This window comes from Haemaphysalis longicornis, unplaced genomic scaffold (genome assembly GCF_048455015.1).
Source record: "Haemaphysalis longicornis isolate Haplotype H1 unplaced genomic scaffold, Haemaphysalis longicornis Haplotype H1 scaffold_12, whole genome shotgun sequence".
Taxonomy (NCBI): Eukaryota; Metazoa; Arthropoda; class Arachnida; order Ixodida; family Ixodidae; genus Haemaphysalis; species Haemaphysalis longicornis.
Genome location: NW_027526225.1, coordinates 36939885 through 36951304, shown reverse-complemented (window position 1 = coordinate 36951304; position 11420 = coordinate 36939885). Strand labels below are relative to the sequence as shown.

The 11420-nt window shown below is 42.9% G+C and overlaps 1 protein-coding gene across 1 annotated transcript in view; it reads right to left on the bottom strand.

Annotated features, from left to right (window-relative positions):
* Positions 1 to 11420, bottom strand: part of LOC144161559 (myb-related protein B-like) — a 118385-nt gene that overhangs the window by 12344 nt on the left and 94621 nt on the right. The gene's annotated exons all lie outside the window — the stretch shown is intronic.

Sequence of the window (11420 nt, the reverse complement as noted above, 5' to 3'; positions counted from 1 at the left end):
ACCTCGCTGGAGGTACCGTTTATAGGCCTTTACAGAAAGCCATCCATAACATCCCTAGCTATCTTGCAGCCCGTGGCCTTCAACTGTCCCCGATAAGAGCGTAGCCATGGCCTTTACACGAATAAACATGGATTGTTATCCACTGATTCTAGCCGGCCGCGCACTCTTATACCCACGACTTCAAATATTTCTTGTAATTTTAATAGATCGCAGCTTGACCTGGTCACCTGAGGTTAAATGGTTACGGGCCCGCATTTCTTCGGCCATTCAGGTTTTGAAATGTCTTGCAGGTGTATGCTGGAGCAGTGATTGCCATTTAATGGTTATGCTACACAACAGCTATGTGCATGGTGCGCTGAAGTACAGCCTCCCTATCCTACAACGAATATCAGACAAAAGCAAGAAGAGTCTTGAGACAGCAAGGAAAAACAATTTACGCATCTGTCTTGGGCTCCCGAAGGGATCTTCTAGGGTCGGAATCCTTGCAGAGGCACGTTGTTTGCCTTTTGACGTGATTAGAAAACAGGAGACCCTCCGCGCGCACCTGAGGCATGGGCTTCACTCAAGAAATCATTTTAAATTCGTGTAACCTCAAGCTGCTCGACCTCTGGATTCGTCCAAGTAATTCTCAGTATATCCCTGTTATTTCAAGCCAGCCCAAGCAAATAATGCCTCCACATTATCCTCCTAGAAACGTTACTCCCTTACAAATTCAGTGTCCCATCCCTGGAATTGGCCCCAAGAATACAATGGCCCAGACAGAAATACTACATATCGTGCTAGAATGTATGTATAGAATGAATTCGGCTAGAACTCACATATTTACGTATGAATTGTCATCCCCGCAAGGCTCTTCATCTGGAATGTACGTGCCACTTACTGGTGAAATGTTTTCATTTCACCTGGAGCAACCAACGTCATCTACAGCGGCTGAGCTAAATGCCCTTAAAGACGCAATTATTTACATCATACGTCATGAGCCGCATCGGTGGAGCATCTTCACAAACTCCAAGGCAGCTCTGCAAGTTTTGTCAAGGACGAGCAGGTCTTCCCCCCCACCATACCGAAGTCTCCGAAGCCTTCTACATTCACCACCTCACTTGCATTGCTGGACAGAGTATAAAGTGGGAATGGATACCTGGCCATTGTGGTATTATTGGAAATCAAAAAGCCGATGAAGCGGCCCGTATGGGTCTTAACCACAGGAAATACCGTAAAGGGTTCTTTACAAAAACAGAGGCCTCAACCATGGCGTGTCGCTTTGCAGTAACTGAAAGAAACCGGCTATGGTGTAATCAACCTAATGACGAAGTCTTTTTGCGCGCTATTTACCCTGAGTTGAAATCAAGACTTCCAAGACAGTTCCCTCGTTGCATAGAGACATTATATCATCGCCTACTACTGAACTTGGCTAACACCGACAGTTACGTTTTTCGCCTCGGACTGACGACCAGCCCGTACTGCAACAACTGTTCTTCGGTAGAAACCGTTGAACATATGTTGTTACAATATGTTGCCTACTTGGCACCAAGATCACGCTTTTTGAAGATACTGAACGCCTAGATCAAGGGCCGGGAACTGTGTACTATCCTAGAACCATGAACTTGCCCCTCAAAGCAGCGTTAGGCTCTTAAAAGTTTTTCTTATTTGGTGACCATTGGTCATATTTTGAAATTGTGAATTATGTGACACAATCTGAAAAATAGTCCGTCAACAATTAAGTCAAGCCACGCCGGTGTTCTTTTTTTTCTGTCTGCCCACCTCTTTATAGGCCCTGTTTTCCCTACATCATCAACCCCTAGTAGAGAAGCATGTATAGGTGATTGCAAACGCCGGCAAACCTCTCTGCTTGTTCTCTCTCTCTCTCTCTCTCTCTCTCTCTCTCTCTCTCTCTCTCTCTCTCTCTCTCTCTCTCTCTCTCTCTCTCTCTCTCTCTCTCTCTCTCTCTCTCTCTCTCTCTCTCTCTCTTTCTCTCTCTCTCTCTTTCTTTCTCTCTCTCTATTTCTCTCTCTATGAACCCATTGCTCTTTTCTCTATAGCGTCCTAACGCTGGGCACGTCTCTTTACCCTCTGTTTCTACCTTTCCCCGTCTTTCCCTGTTTTCATCTTTTTTCCCCGTTCCTCTTTCCCACGTGTAGGATAGCATACTAGGCCACAGCCTGGTTAACATTCCTGCCTTTCTTTTACCGTCTTTCCTTCCTTCTTACGTTTGTTTTTCAAGCAACACGTTTTTCATCAGTAACTTCCCAATTATCTTGGATAGTACTATTTCTTCTCATTCACGTTTACCCTGCTCCAGTAAATGTTTTACTCTGTCACCATACTAAAGGTGGAAAACGATTATGGCGGCAGACACTCCAGCATTAGAAGCTGCGGAAATCTCTTCGGCGCAACTTTTTAACTGCGTAGATTCCAATGTTTAACTTGTTTTTCTTCAGTTCCCACCGTCTCCAACACATCCACATAACATGTACGTTGTTTTCAAAACGCCTGTGGCCTCAATCTGATCGCTGCGTGCAGCATCAATTTCATCAACAAATAGATTACATGTATTTTTCCGAGCAACACGTGCTTTATCCGTACCTGCCTAATTACCTTGGATGGTGCAAAAGTAATTAGAGCAAGTTATAATTATTTTGCAACACTTTATCCCAGGAGAAGTATTGGTAGTGTTTGGTAGGATTCGTGGTTGTAAGAATTTTTGGGTACGCACAAGCACAACGGTATTTCTAACATATGTACTGTTCCGTAAATAGCGCGTAAACTTACCAGGTCCTGCGTTGTTTTTCCGTTTTCAGTCGTTGTGACAAGGATTGTTTCAGCAAGCACCGATGTCTGCTTCAAGAATAATGTGGTTGATTTGTCGATGGATATTACTTTGTACTCGTCCTCCCGTCGAGCCTCAAGAATGCTGGGGTAGACGATTCGGGTGCTCTGGGTTCCTGCAAATATTTTTTTTTTATTTATTTGGACACAATAAGCTTCTAGTTGCTCGAAACAGAAAACTGCACACACAACTGTAAGAAAGGGTTTTGCTCGGAACAGGAGCGACGTTCTCACACAAAACAACACAGATGAGTGCGCTCTAGGTATTTTTCTCTCGGTTAATATTACTCCGCAAATACCCGCGCTCGCATCACCAAAGAGGATCTTTAGCGGAAGCCTGCTATCTCAATCCGCTATCAGCTACTTCTGTGCCTAGAATTCCCAAATTACTCATGCAGGTCCGAGTACGTATCTCTAATATTCGCTTCTATGTCAAAGGACAAAGTGCATCCAATCGGTCCACCTTTATTTTTTACTATTTAGGTTTGTTTGTATTTTTTTTTGTGACACCGCACATACCCTTGCTGGCATCGCCGAGCAAATAATCTAGCGGGCACGTTCTTTACTAGCCGCTCAATTGCTACTTCTGTAACAATTAAACTCAGATTACTCCTCTAGGACTCCGTACATGTCTCTAACGAGTTTCTCATTTAAAGGACATAACGCATTAACCATGTCCCCTTCTGGTCAACGTCCACTTCTGGTACACTTCTCTTCAAATTGTACTGCAACTCACGTTGATATTGTAATCAACTAAACGCTCAAAAAGGTAAGATTACCCTAACAGTCTTCTGCAGAATTCACCGGCAGTGGGAACGTCTTGCGGCAAAAAAAGGTATATTTTAAGCCATTGTAATATATACCTCGGATAAATTACCAGCAATGCTTACAACGAATAATACAAGATGGGACATCGCCGATAGTCTTGTACTAATTTAAACAAAAAAAAACAATCTTAGGGAAGAACCTACTGTGAAAATTCCGCGAATTAAAAAGCTATCAGACGACGAACCCTCACTGTTTTAAAACGCTGAACAACGCAAACAATGTGGGCTTTCACTGAACAATCAGCTTCGGCTACTTTACGTAGTTTTACTCTTTTCTCTATTTCACTAATTTCATTTTATTTTCATTCGTTTGCTTTAAAATTATTTTTCATTGCTTATACTGTATCTTGTTCGATTTGTCATTTCGTTATTTATTTTTAATTCGTATTACTTAAAAATACGACGCATGACAAGAACATTGCTCTTTAACATGTTTACAATGCTCTAAATTAACCTGTACTGGGGCATATCACATCTTAGGCGCGCGAAAAAAAAAATATGCGGTTAGAATGGAGCAAGTTATAACAATAAAAACAATATTGTAAGTCTTACCTTGAAATAGTTGGAAAATCAAAAGAACCATTAATTTAAGAATTGTTTCAGTACTGAGTGCTAATATTTTTACGTTTAGAAGCATCCGTTATTCTGTGACGAGATCCCGAGACGACAACTGGCAGTAGCCTAATTCACACCTGGAGCAACGAAGAAAAATATATGGGCGATAGCGGCGAAATCAGAAAGTATATCATATTATTGCTGTCATGTCCCCTTATGTTAGTGAAGAAATAATTCATTTTATTGACAAAAGGCGGAATCAACGAGTACAAGAATGATGGGGAAGAGAAGCGGTGAGGGGGGGGGGGGGGGGCTAAGGAGGCTGCAGCCCAGGGCTTCCTCTCTGAGAGCAAAGCAAGGGGGTATAACGGTTCAGTTTTTCCGATTATACGAAAACACAGACAATGCAACTTCGCTTAGTCCGGTCAACCTTCGTTTAGCTACACTGGTTTTCCAAAAAAACAGAACCACTGTTGTGCTACTGAACCCAAGGACGTGGGTTCGATCCCGGTAATGGTGGCTGCTTTGCTGATGAGGCAGAAAGCTAAAACGGCCGTGTGTCAAGGTTTCGGCGCATGTTCAATATCCCCAGGTAGCATAAATTAGCCGGAAGACCTCTACTACGACGCGCCTCACACTCCAAATGTAGCTTCGGCATAGTAAACCCCACAATTCATCAGAACTAGGTAACGTTAATCCACAAAGTGAATACAAGATTTTCGTGTTTATAATAGCTAATGTTACGATCAAATTTTCCATGTCTTTTTGTGCTGCTAATAGCCGCTGTTTCTTTTTTTTCTTCCACAATGTCGTTCTGTAGCGCTCAGACATGGAATGGATACAAGTTACGCGTGCTGATTCCGTTAGTAACTGCGTTTGTGTTGGGTGTTGCAAAAGCAATGCTAACGCATTACTGTGGCAGGATTCCCATTGATCGCATATTGTTCGTTTTCTAATTCAATGAAGTTGCAATAAAATCTATGGTACAAGGAGAGGGGCGAACCAAGAGGTTGGAACGGGGAAATGTGAATGGGAACCTGCGGTAATGCCCAGGGCCGAATTTACCTCAATTCGACCCTGACGAAATGTGAGGTCACACAGCTGCGGTGACACCAGCGTCAGTAGTATTACGATTCAGCGCGTCGCTACCCTGTTCACGCGTGCTGCAAGTTTCGCGTAGTGCACCTGTGTCTTGCGGAAAGCCCGCCTTCCTCGAAAACGTGTTGAGACGGGCCCCACTAGCGATGAATCAAGCCGCGGCTATTGCAAAATACAAAACAAACAGTTCGGCATGTAGAGACATGCCCCTGCGAAGCGGACGCCGCTCGCCGAGATCTCCTCGGCCCCTCTTTCAGACTCAACATGCGACGCTACTGCCCGCCCTCCCTAACTCGCGAAAGGGAGCTCGTGTGTGTCTGCACTATGTTCGGGCCATGTGCAAAAGCACTAGAGGACAAGTGTTTGACCGTTAGCGCTTCGGCGATAAATACGCGGTTCCTGCGAGCGCAGACCGCATTCGATTGACAGCAACGGATCCCGTTGTCGCTCCGTTCGAGTCTCGGACAGAAAGGTGATTTTTCTGTGTCGTCGCTGATCATCCTCGTTCCACAGTAAACCAGTTAAGTTTGCCTTCCGCTTCTTGTCGCCATTACCAAGGCAGCAACTTTTGCTGGCCGCTCGACCACCACGCTACCGCACATGACGGAGGCAACGGAGCCCAGTTCGGGGACGCTTTCTTGTATTTAAAAGTAGCTAAAGGGCCAGGAAAGAGGCACAAGAAAGCATGAAATGCACCATAGAAAATACATTTGTGTCTTCTTGCTTCGCTGCAGGTGACTGCCAAATGCGGTAGTCTTCTGTCGCTCCTGCCAAGTAACACCCTCCCTGTTTCCTCATCCCACCTTCATTTTTCCCCTCCCCTCCGCTCCTACGATGAAGAATGCAATAGAACTTTGCTCAATAAAATTCAATTTTTTCGCGTTCGCACTGTTCTGGACCTTGTGTTCATGTTGCGCCTGAAATGGCTTCAGCCGATACCTCATTGTCAGGCTTTATTGTCAAACTTTTTGCATTGATCCCCTAAAAAGTCGTTGCAGCAACTGAGTTTTGCACTGAAGCTTACTTTCAAGGGCCTTGGTGTACAGCGGAGCTGCTTCCGCATTTACCAGGCGAATACGTACTTTGAAGTTTATTCAACTTTTTTTATCACTGCTAATCCTCACGAGGCGTAATACACGAGCATGACTGCGAACTTATTTTGATGCCACTGCACCTGAACGCTTAAGAATTATGTACGCCCACCTTTTGCTTGCAAACATGCCCTGTCAAATTCCCTATTTTCCACCACGCATCCGTATAAAACATTAGAAGCATGTCTCAGCGTCAATTAAAAGGCTGTTTTTTTTTAATTAACTCAATAACACTTTCTTGGAGTGTAATTAGGCTCCAATTTCTTCAGATTATACACGTAGCGTAGATAACTTTAAAAATCGTCTTTTTGCTGACATATTCCTCACATTGAACTGAATATTTCTTTGGGAGCTAGCTGTGTCGATGTGCAACAGTTCCAAAATCAAGTTAAACATAGCACTTATCTAAATCAACAGATCATGGTATCATTCCATGGTACCCCTTTTTCTGATGCCTAGTTTGAGACGTTTGTTCTTTCCTTTCTTAGAAAAGAATTTCCCTCAAAAATCTTACAGTAGTGTTTTCAAACTCATGTTCAACGATGTTGTTATGAGGGCTGTCGGTTTTTTTCGAAATAAAGGAGGTCTTGCGTGCGTAACAGAGTAATATCTTTACAAGCGTAGTAACAGGTGAAGTAACAGGCGAAGTGCGTAACATTTTTACAAGCGAAGTAGCAAAGAGGGCCAGAATTCAAGATTTGTATTTAAATCAGCTACACTATGTATCCGCACCCACAGTCAATGTACGAGGGATGCGAGAAAACCAATGCCGCATTTATGTTCTCAAACATTTATTTTTTTCCTAACACTATTAGTGACTGGAATAAACTCCCAAACGAAGTTTTTCTTGCCACGAATATTGCTGAAGCTCTCGAGCATGCTGTATAACTTTATTTCCAGATATTTGCCTCATGTATTGTTGTAAAATAAGCTTTTCATTGTTATTTGTCTCTGAAACATATATGTACTCCATACTGTTTGAAAAAAACCCCCCTACAATAATGCCCTACGGATGCTGCAGGAACCAGTGATAAATAAATAAGTTTATTTATTTATTTATTTATTTATTTATTTATTTATTTATTTATTTATTTATTTATTTATTTATTTATTTATTTATTTATTTATTTATTTATTTATTTATTTATTTATTTATTTATTTATTTATTTATTTATTTATTTATTTATTCAAAAATACCCCTAAAGGCCCTCACTAGGAGGGTAAAGCATTGAAGGACTCTGGTATTACATAGGGGGAGGGATACATTGAAAACCCGCAATGCGAAGAATACTAACAGCATGTAATAGGAAAACAAGTAAATACGAGCGGGTGCGAGGCAAAAAAGAAAGAAAGAAAAGCAAGAAAGAAGAAAAAACAGAACAACTTGAAAGGACTCATCTGGAAAGGAAAGGAAAGGAAAACAGACAGCAAAGCGGCGCCCCTTTCCTGTCTGCTTTCCTTCCTCAAGTTGTGCCTGGCGCTTAACCTGTTCCTACAACAGCACATTTTAGTGCAGTTAACATATAAAGTAGTACGTGTGTAAAAGCTCTTAGCATTTGCTCAGATCGGTTACAGTTACAATGTGCGATGATAGGGCATTCCAATCAACAATTGTGCTAGGTATGTAAATATCTAGAAGTGTGGCATTTCACACGTGTCCCTTTTAAGGCATGGTCCATTCGGGGAAAGATGGTCGGTGGCGAAGAAAAGAAATCAGATTGAAGTGAAGAGTCATGGTAGAGTTTATGAAACAATGATAAACATGATAGTTTACGCCGCTGCGATAGGATAGGTAAAGATGCAAGAAGTTTGAGTGCCGTGACGCTGGTATGACCTGAATTATGTGAAAAGATGAAACGAACGGTGCGATTTTGAAGGGATTCAATTTGGTCAACTAAGTATGCTTTGTCAGGGTCCCAAATGGCAGATGCGTATTCAATTTTAGGTCTGCTGACAGTTGTTTATGCAAGTTTGTGGAGGTTTGATGGAGCAATTTTAGTCTGTCCTTTAAAAAACCGAATGAGCGGTTGGCGGATCCAGGAATGATATTGATATGATGATTCCATGTCATGTCACAGTGCAAGTTTAGTCCCAGGTACTTGTAAGTGTCTGCTAGCTCAACAGTTGTGTTATTTAAGGAATAGGAAGTCTGAATGCGAGATACGTGGTTTGGAAAAGACATAAGTTTAGCTTTAGAATTATTCAGGGACAATTAACCAAGTCGAACACCAAGTAGATATTGAGTCAAGGTCAGTTTGGAGGGCCAGTTGTCCAGTAAAGCAGATTATTGTGCGATGAATAACACAGTCATCGGCAAACAACCTTACCCTCGAAGAAACGCGATTTGGTAAGACATTTATAAAAATTAGAAAAGTAAAAGGCCCAGGACACTGCCTTGGGTAACACCAGAGTGTACTTGACCAATAAATAAATAACGGAATAAAGTTTTTTGAAATCACTTGGGTTTGTATAAGATATTTAAAATGCTAAAACGACGACCGGTAAGAAAATTGGCATTCGTTTTATCGTCTTTCAAGTACCAAATTAGGAAGTTCAAGTAAACAGTCAGTAAACTTTATTGTCAGATGCTGTCAAGCTCAGCAGGTAGAAAGGAAACAAAATACTGTCATTCTATTCGCAAAGGTGACAAGGCTCAAAGATAAAAGAAACCTTGAACAATGTTGACATAATAAATAAAAGTCTTGACGTTACCTAGGAAGCTTCTGCGGAGTTCTCTGGTGCGAGTTAGTTTGTTCACAGTCTTGAAAAAATCTTACGGCGCGAACAAACTTGACGGAGGGATAGAAATCACGTAGGACACAGACGGGCGCCCGTCTGTGTCCTACGTTATTTCTAGCCCTCCGTCAAGTTTGTTTTTACTGTGCGATTTTTTTCAAGCTTCTTCGCCAGAAACATGGTTGCACAAAACGCGTATATTTATTAAATTTTATCGGCATTTGCAATTGATGTCTCTTAATCACATCAATCAATTGCTGCACAATTCCACTACGTTTGATAAAATTAAGTATTTAACGTGTGGCTCTGTGGCAAATTCTGGGTCGCTACGTCTTCCATGACAAATTGCCTATTCTGCGCAAACGCCCAAATGGAGCAGTAGATTAATCGGGTTCAGACAGTATAGCAGAAAGTCCGGTACGGCAACGGAAAATGTTTATTGCGCAAATGTTTACCCCAGAAGAATTCACATAGTCCATGTTTAGTGAGTTTTCGCCATTAAAGACGATAGTCTTTCTGGAGCTACTTAAACCCAGAAATTTTGGTCTGTCTGTCTGTCCGTCTGTCTGTCTGTCTGTCCGTCTGTCTGTCTGTGACTCGATTCAACCAACCGGCTAAAGTAGAACAATGCCTGCGCAATAGTTTTATATAGTCACAGTAAGTGTGCCCGTCTAAGTCCGTTGTAATGTTTATACTTGTCAATATTGTTGAAGAACAACAAGACATTACGCATATATAAGATATAAGACAACGAATTAATACAGAAGTGATATTTGCAGCATTCCTTTATAAAAAATCGTACATGTTTGATTTTGGCGAGATTAAATACTTCATCAACTGAAGAAAAAAAAATATCACTCCGCCGTCGCCTGCTGTCGCCCGCGCCATATAGCTTCTGGCGGCATTTGAAGAAATCAAGTGGCAAGAGTTACGAAAGGTTCCTTATACTCGGTGACAACTTAAGGACGGCACCGGAAGTTGCCGCTGTGCCTTATCACCGTAGCCGGATGTTTCTCCGTGCGGAGCAAGTAGGGCGTTACTGGGAATATTTTGAACATGGCGTGAGCCGTTCCCGTGATTTTATGGACTTAATATGCTTATAAACGACTCCAGTGACGACAAACAAACTGCGTGAGACAAGGCAGACGATATCACGCATTCATAGCAAACCCCTTTCAAAACGCGCGCCCACTGACGTCACGGGTCCGGCGCTTTGGTGGAGTGATACACTACATTAAGTGGTGCCGTTCTTGAGTTGTAACCGAGTATAGATATGTTCCACGTTCTGTTTGGAACGCCCGTGGACTAGGGAAACGCGGTTCTATAAACGTTGAAGTAGGGCGCCTCGATTCACACGCGTCTTCGCCGTACGGCAGCGTTGGCATCGAGACACCCGGTTTGGAGCAGTGGAACGCGGGAAATTTTAAATGATTTGAGCAAACCTTTGGCGTCTTTACCTTGGGAGGAGCGCGACGCAAAAGGAACAACATGAGAGGTGAGCGGAAAAGCGAAGGGAGGCATTTACTTGGCAAAAGTCGATAAATACTATTATCGTCTTTTGACGACATTTGCAACGAAAGGAGCAGCTACGCGGCCAATTTTTTTACTTGGTTCCCGGTAATGTATACAAACACTTTTTTTGCCTGTGAATCAGCTTTTGGATGCCCGTGGTACCATGGTCTAAAACAATCCTGTGGTTAAGCTCCACCATAATACACTCGATTGATCAATTCACGCAGCAATCAAAGAATTTTCGACGAGTGACGGTGTAGAACATACGAATTGGGCCAAACGGTCGGTCTGAGTTGTAGCACCACGAAATGCAAACGTTTGCAAACCATTGCATTAAAAACCGTTGTAATGTAATGTCTGAAAACAATGCAAATCGTTCTGCATCGAACATGCAGTGCCATGATGCAGATCATATCAGAGAGTTTTGGCACTCCGTATGCCCCGTATGTTCTGTGGTTACCGTGTTCACCGAGACCCTCCTGGGCATTTGCGCATTCGTTGCGGTAGGGTGGATTAGTTCCGCGGCCGGCCGTCGCCATGCCCATGCATTCGTTACGGTGGGGTGCGCCCTCCTCTCCGTACCTGCGCGGGCAGGCGCGTTGGGTGCCGGTCAACATGGTAACCACGGAGCAGACGGAGTGCAAACTCTCTATTAAAGTTCGTGTTTTCACTGGTGGCATCTGTAACGCGAAAACGGAAGTGAAAGAAAGAAATGCTTCCCGTAATCGGAGTCGAACCTGGGTCCATCGCCTCGCGAAGCCGGCGTCCATCCGA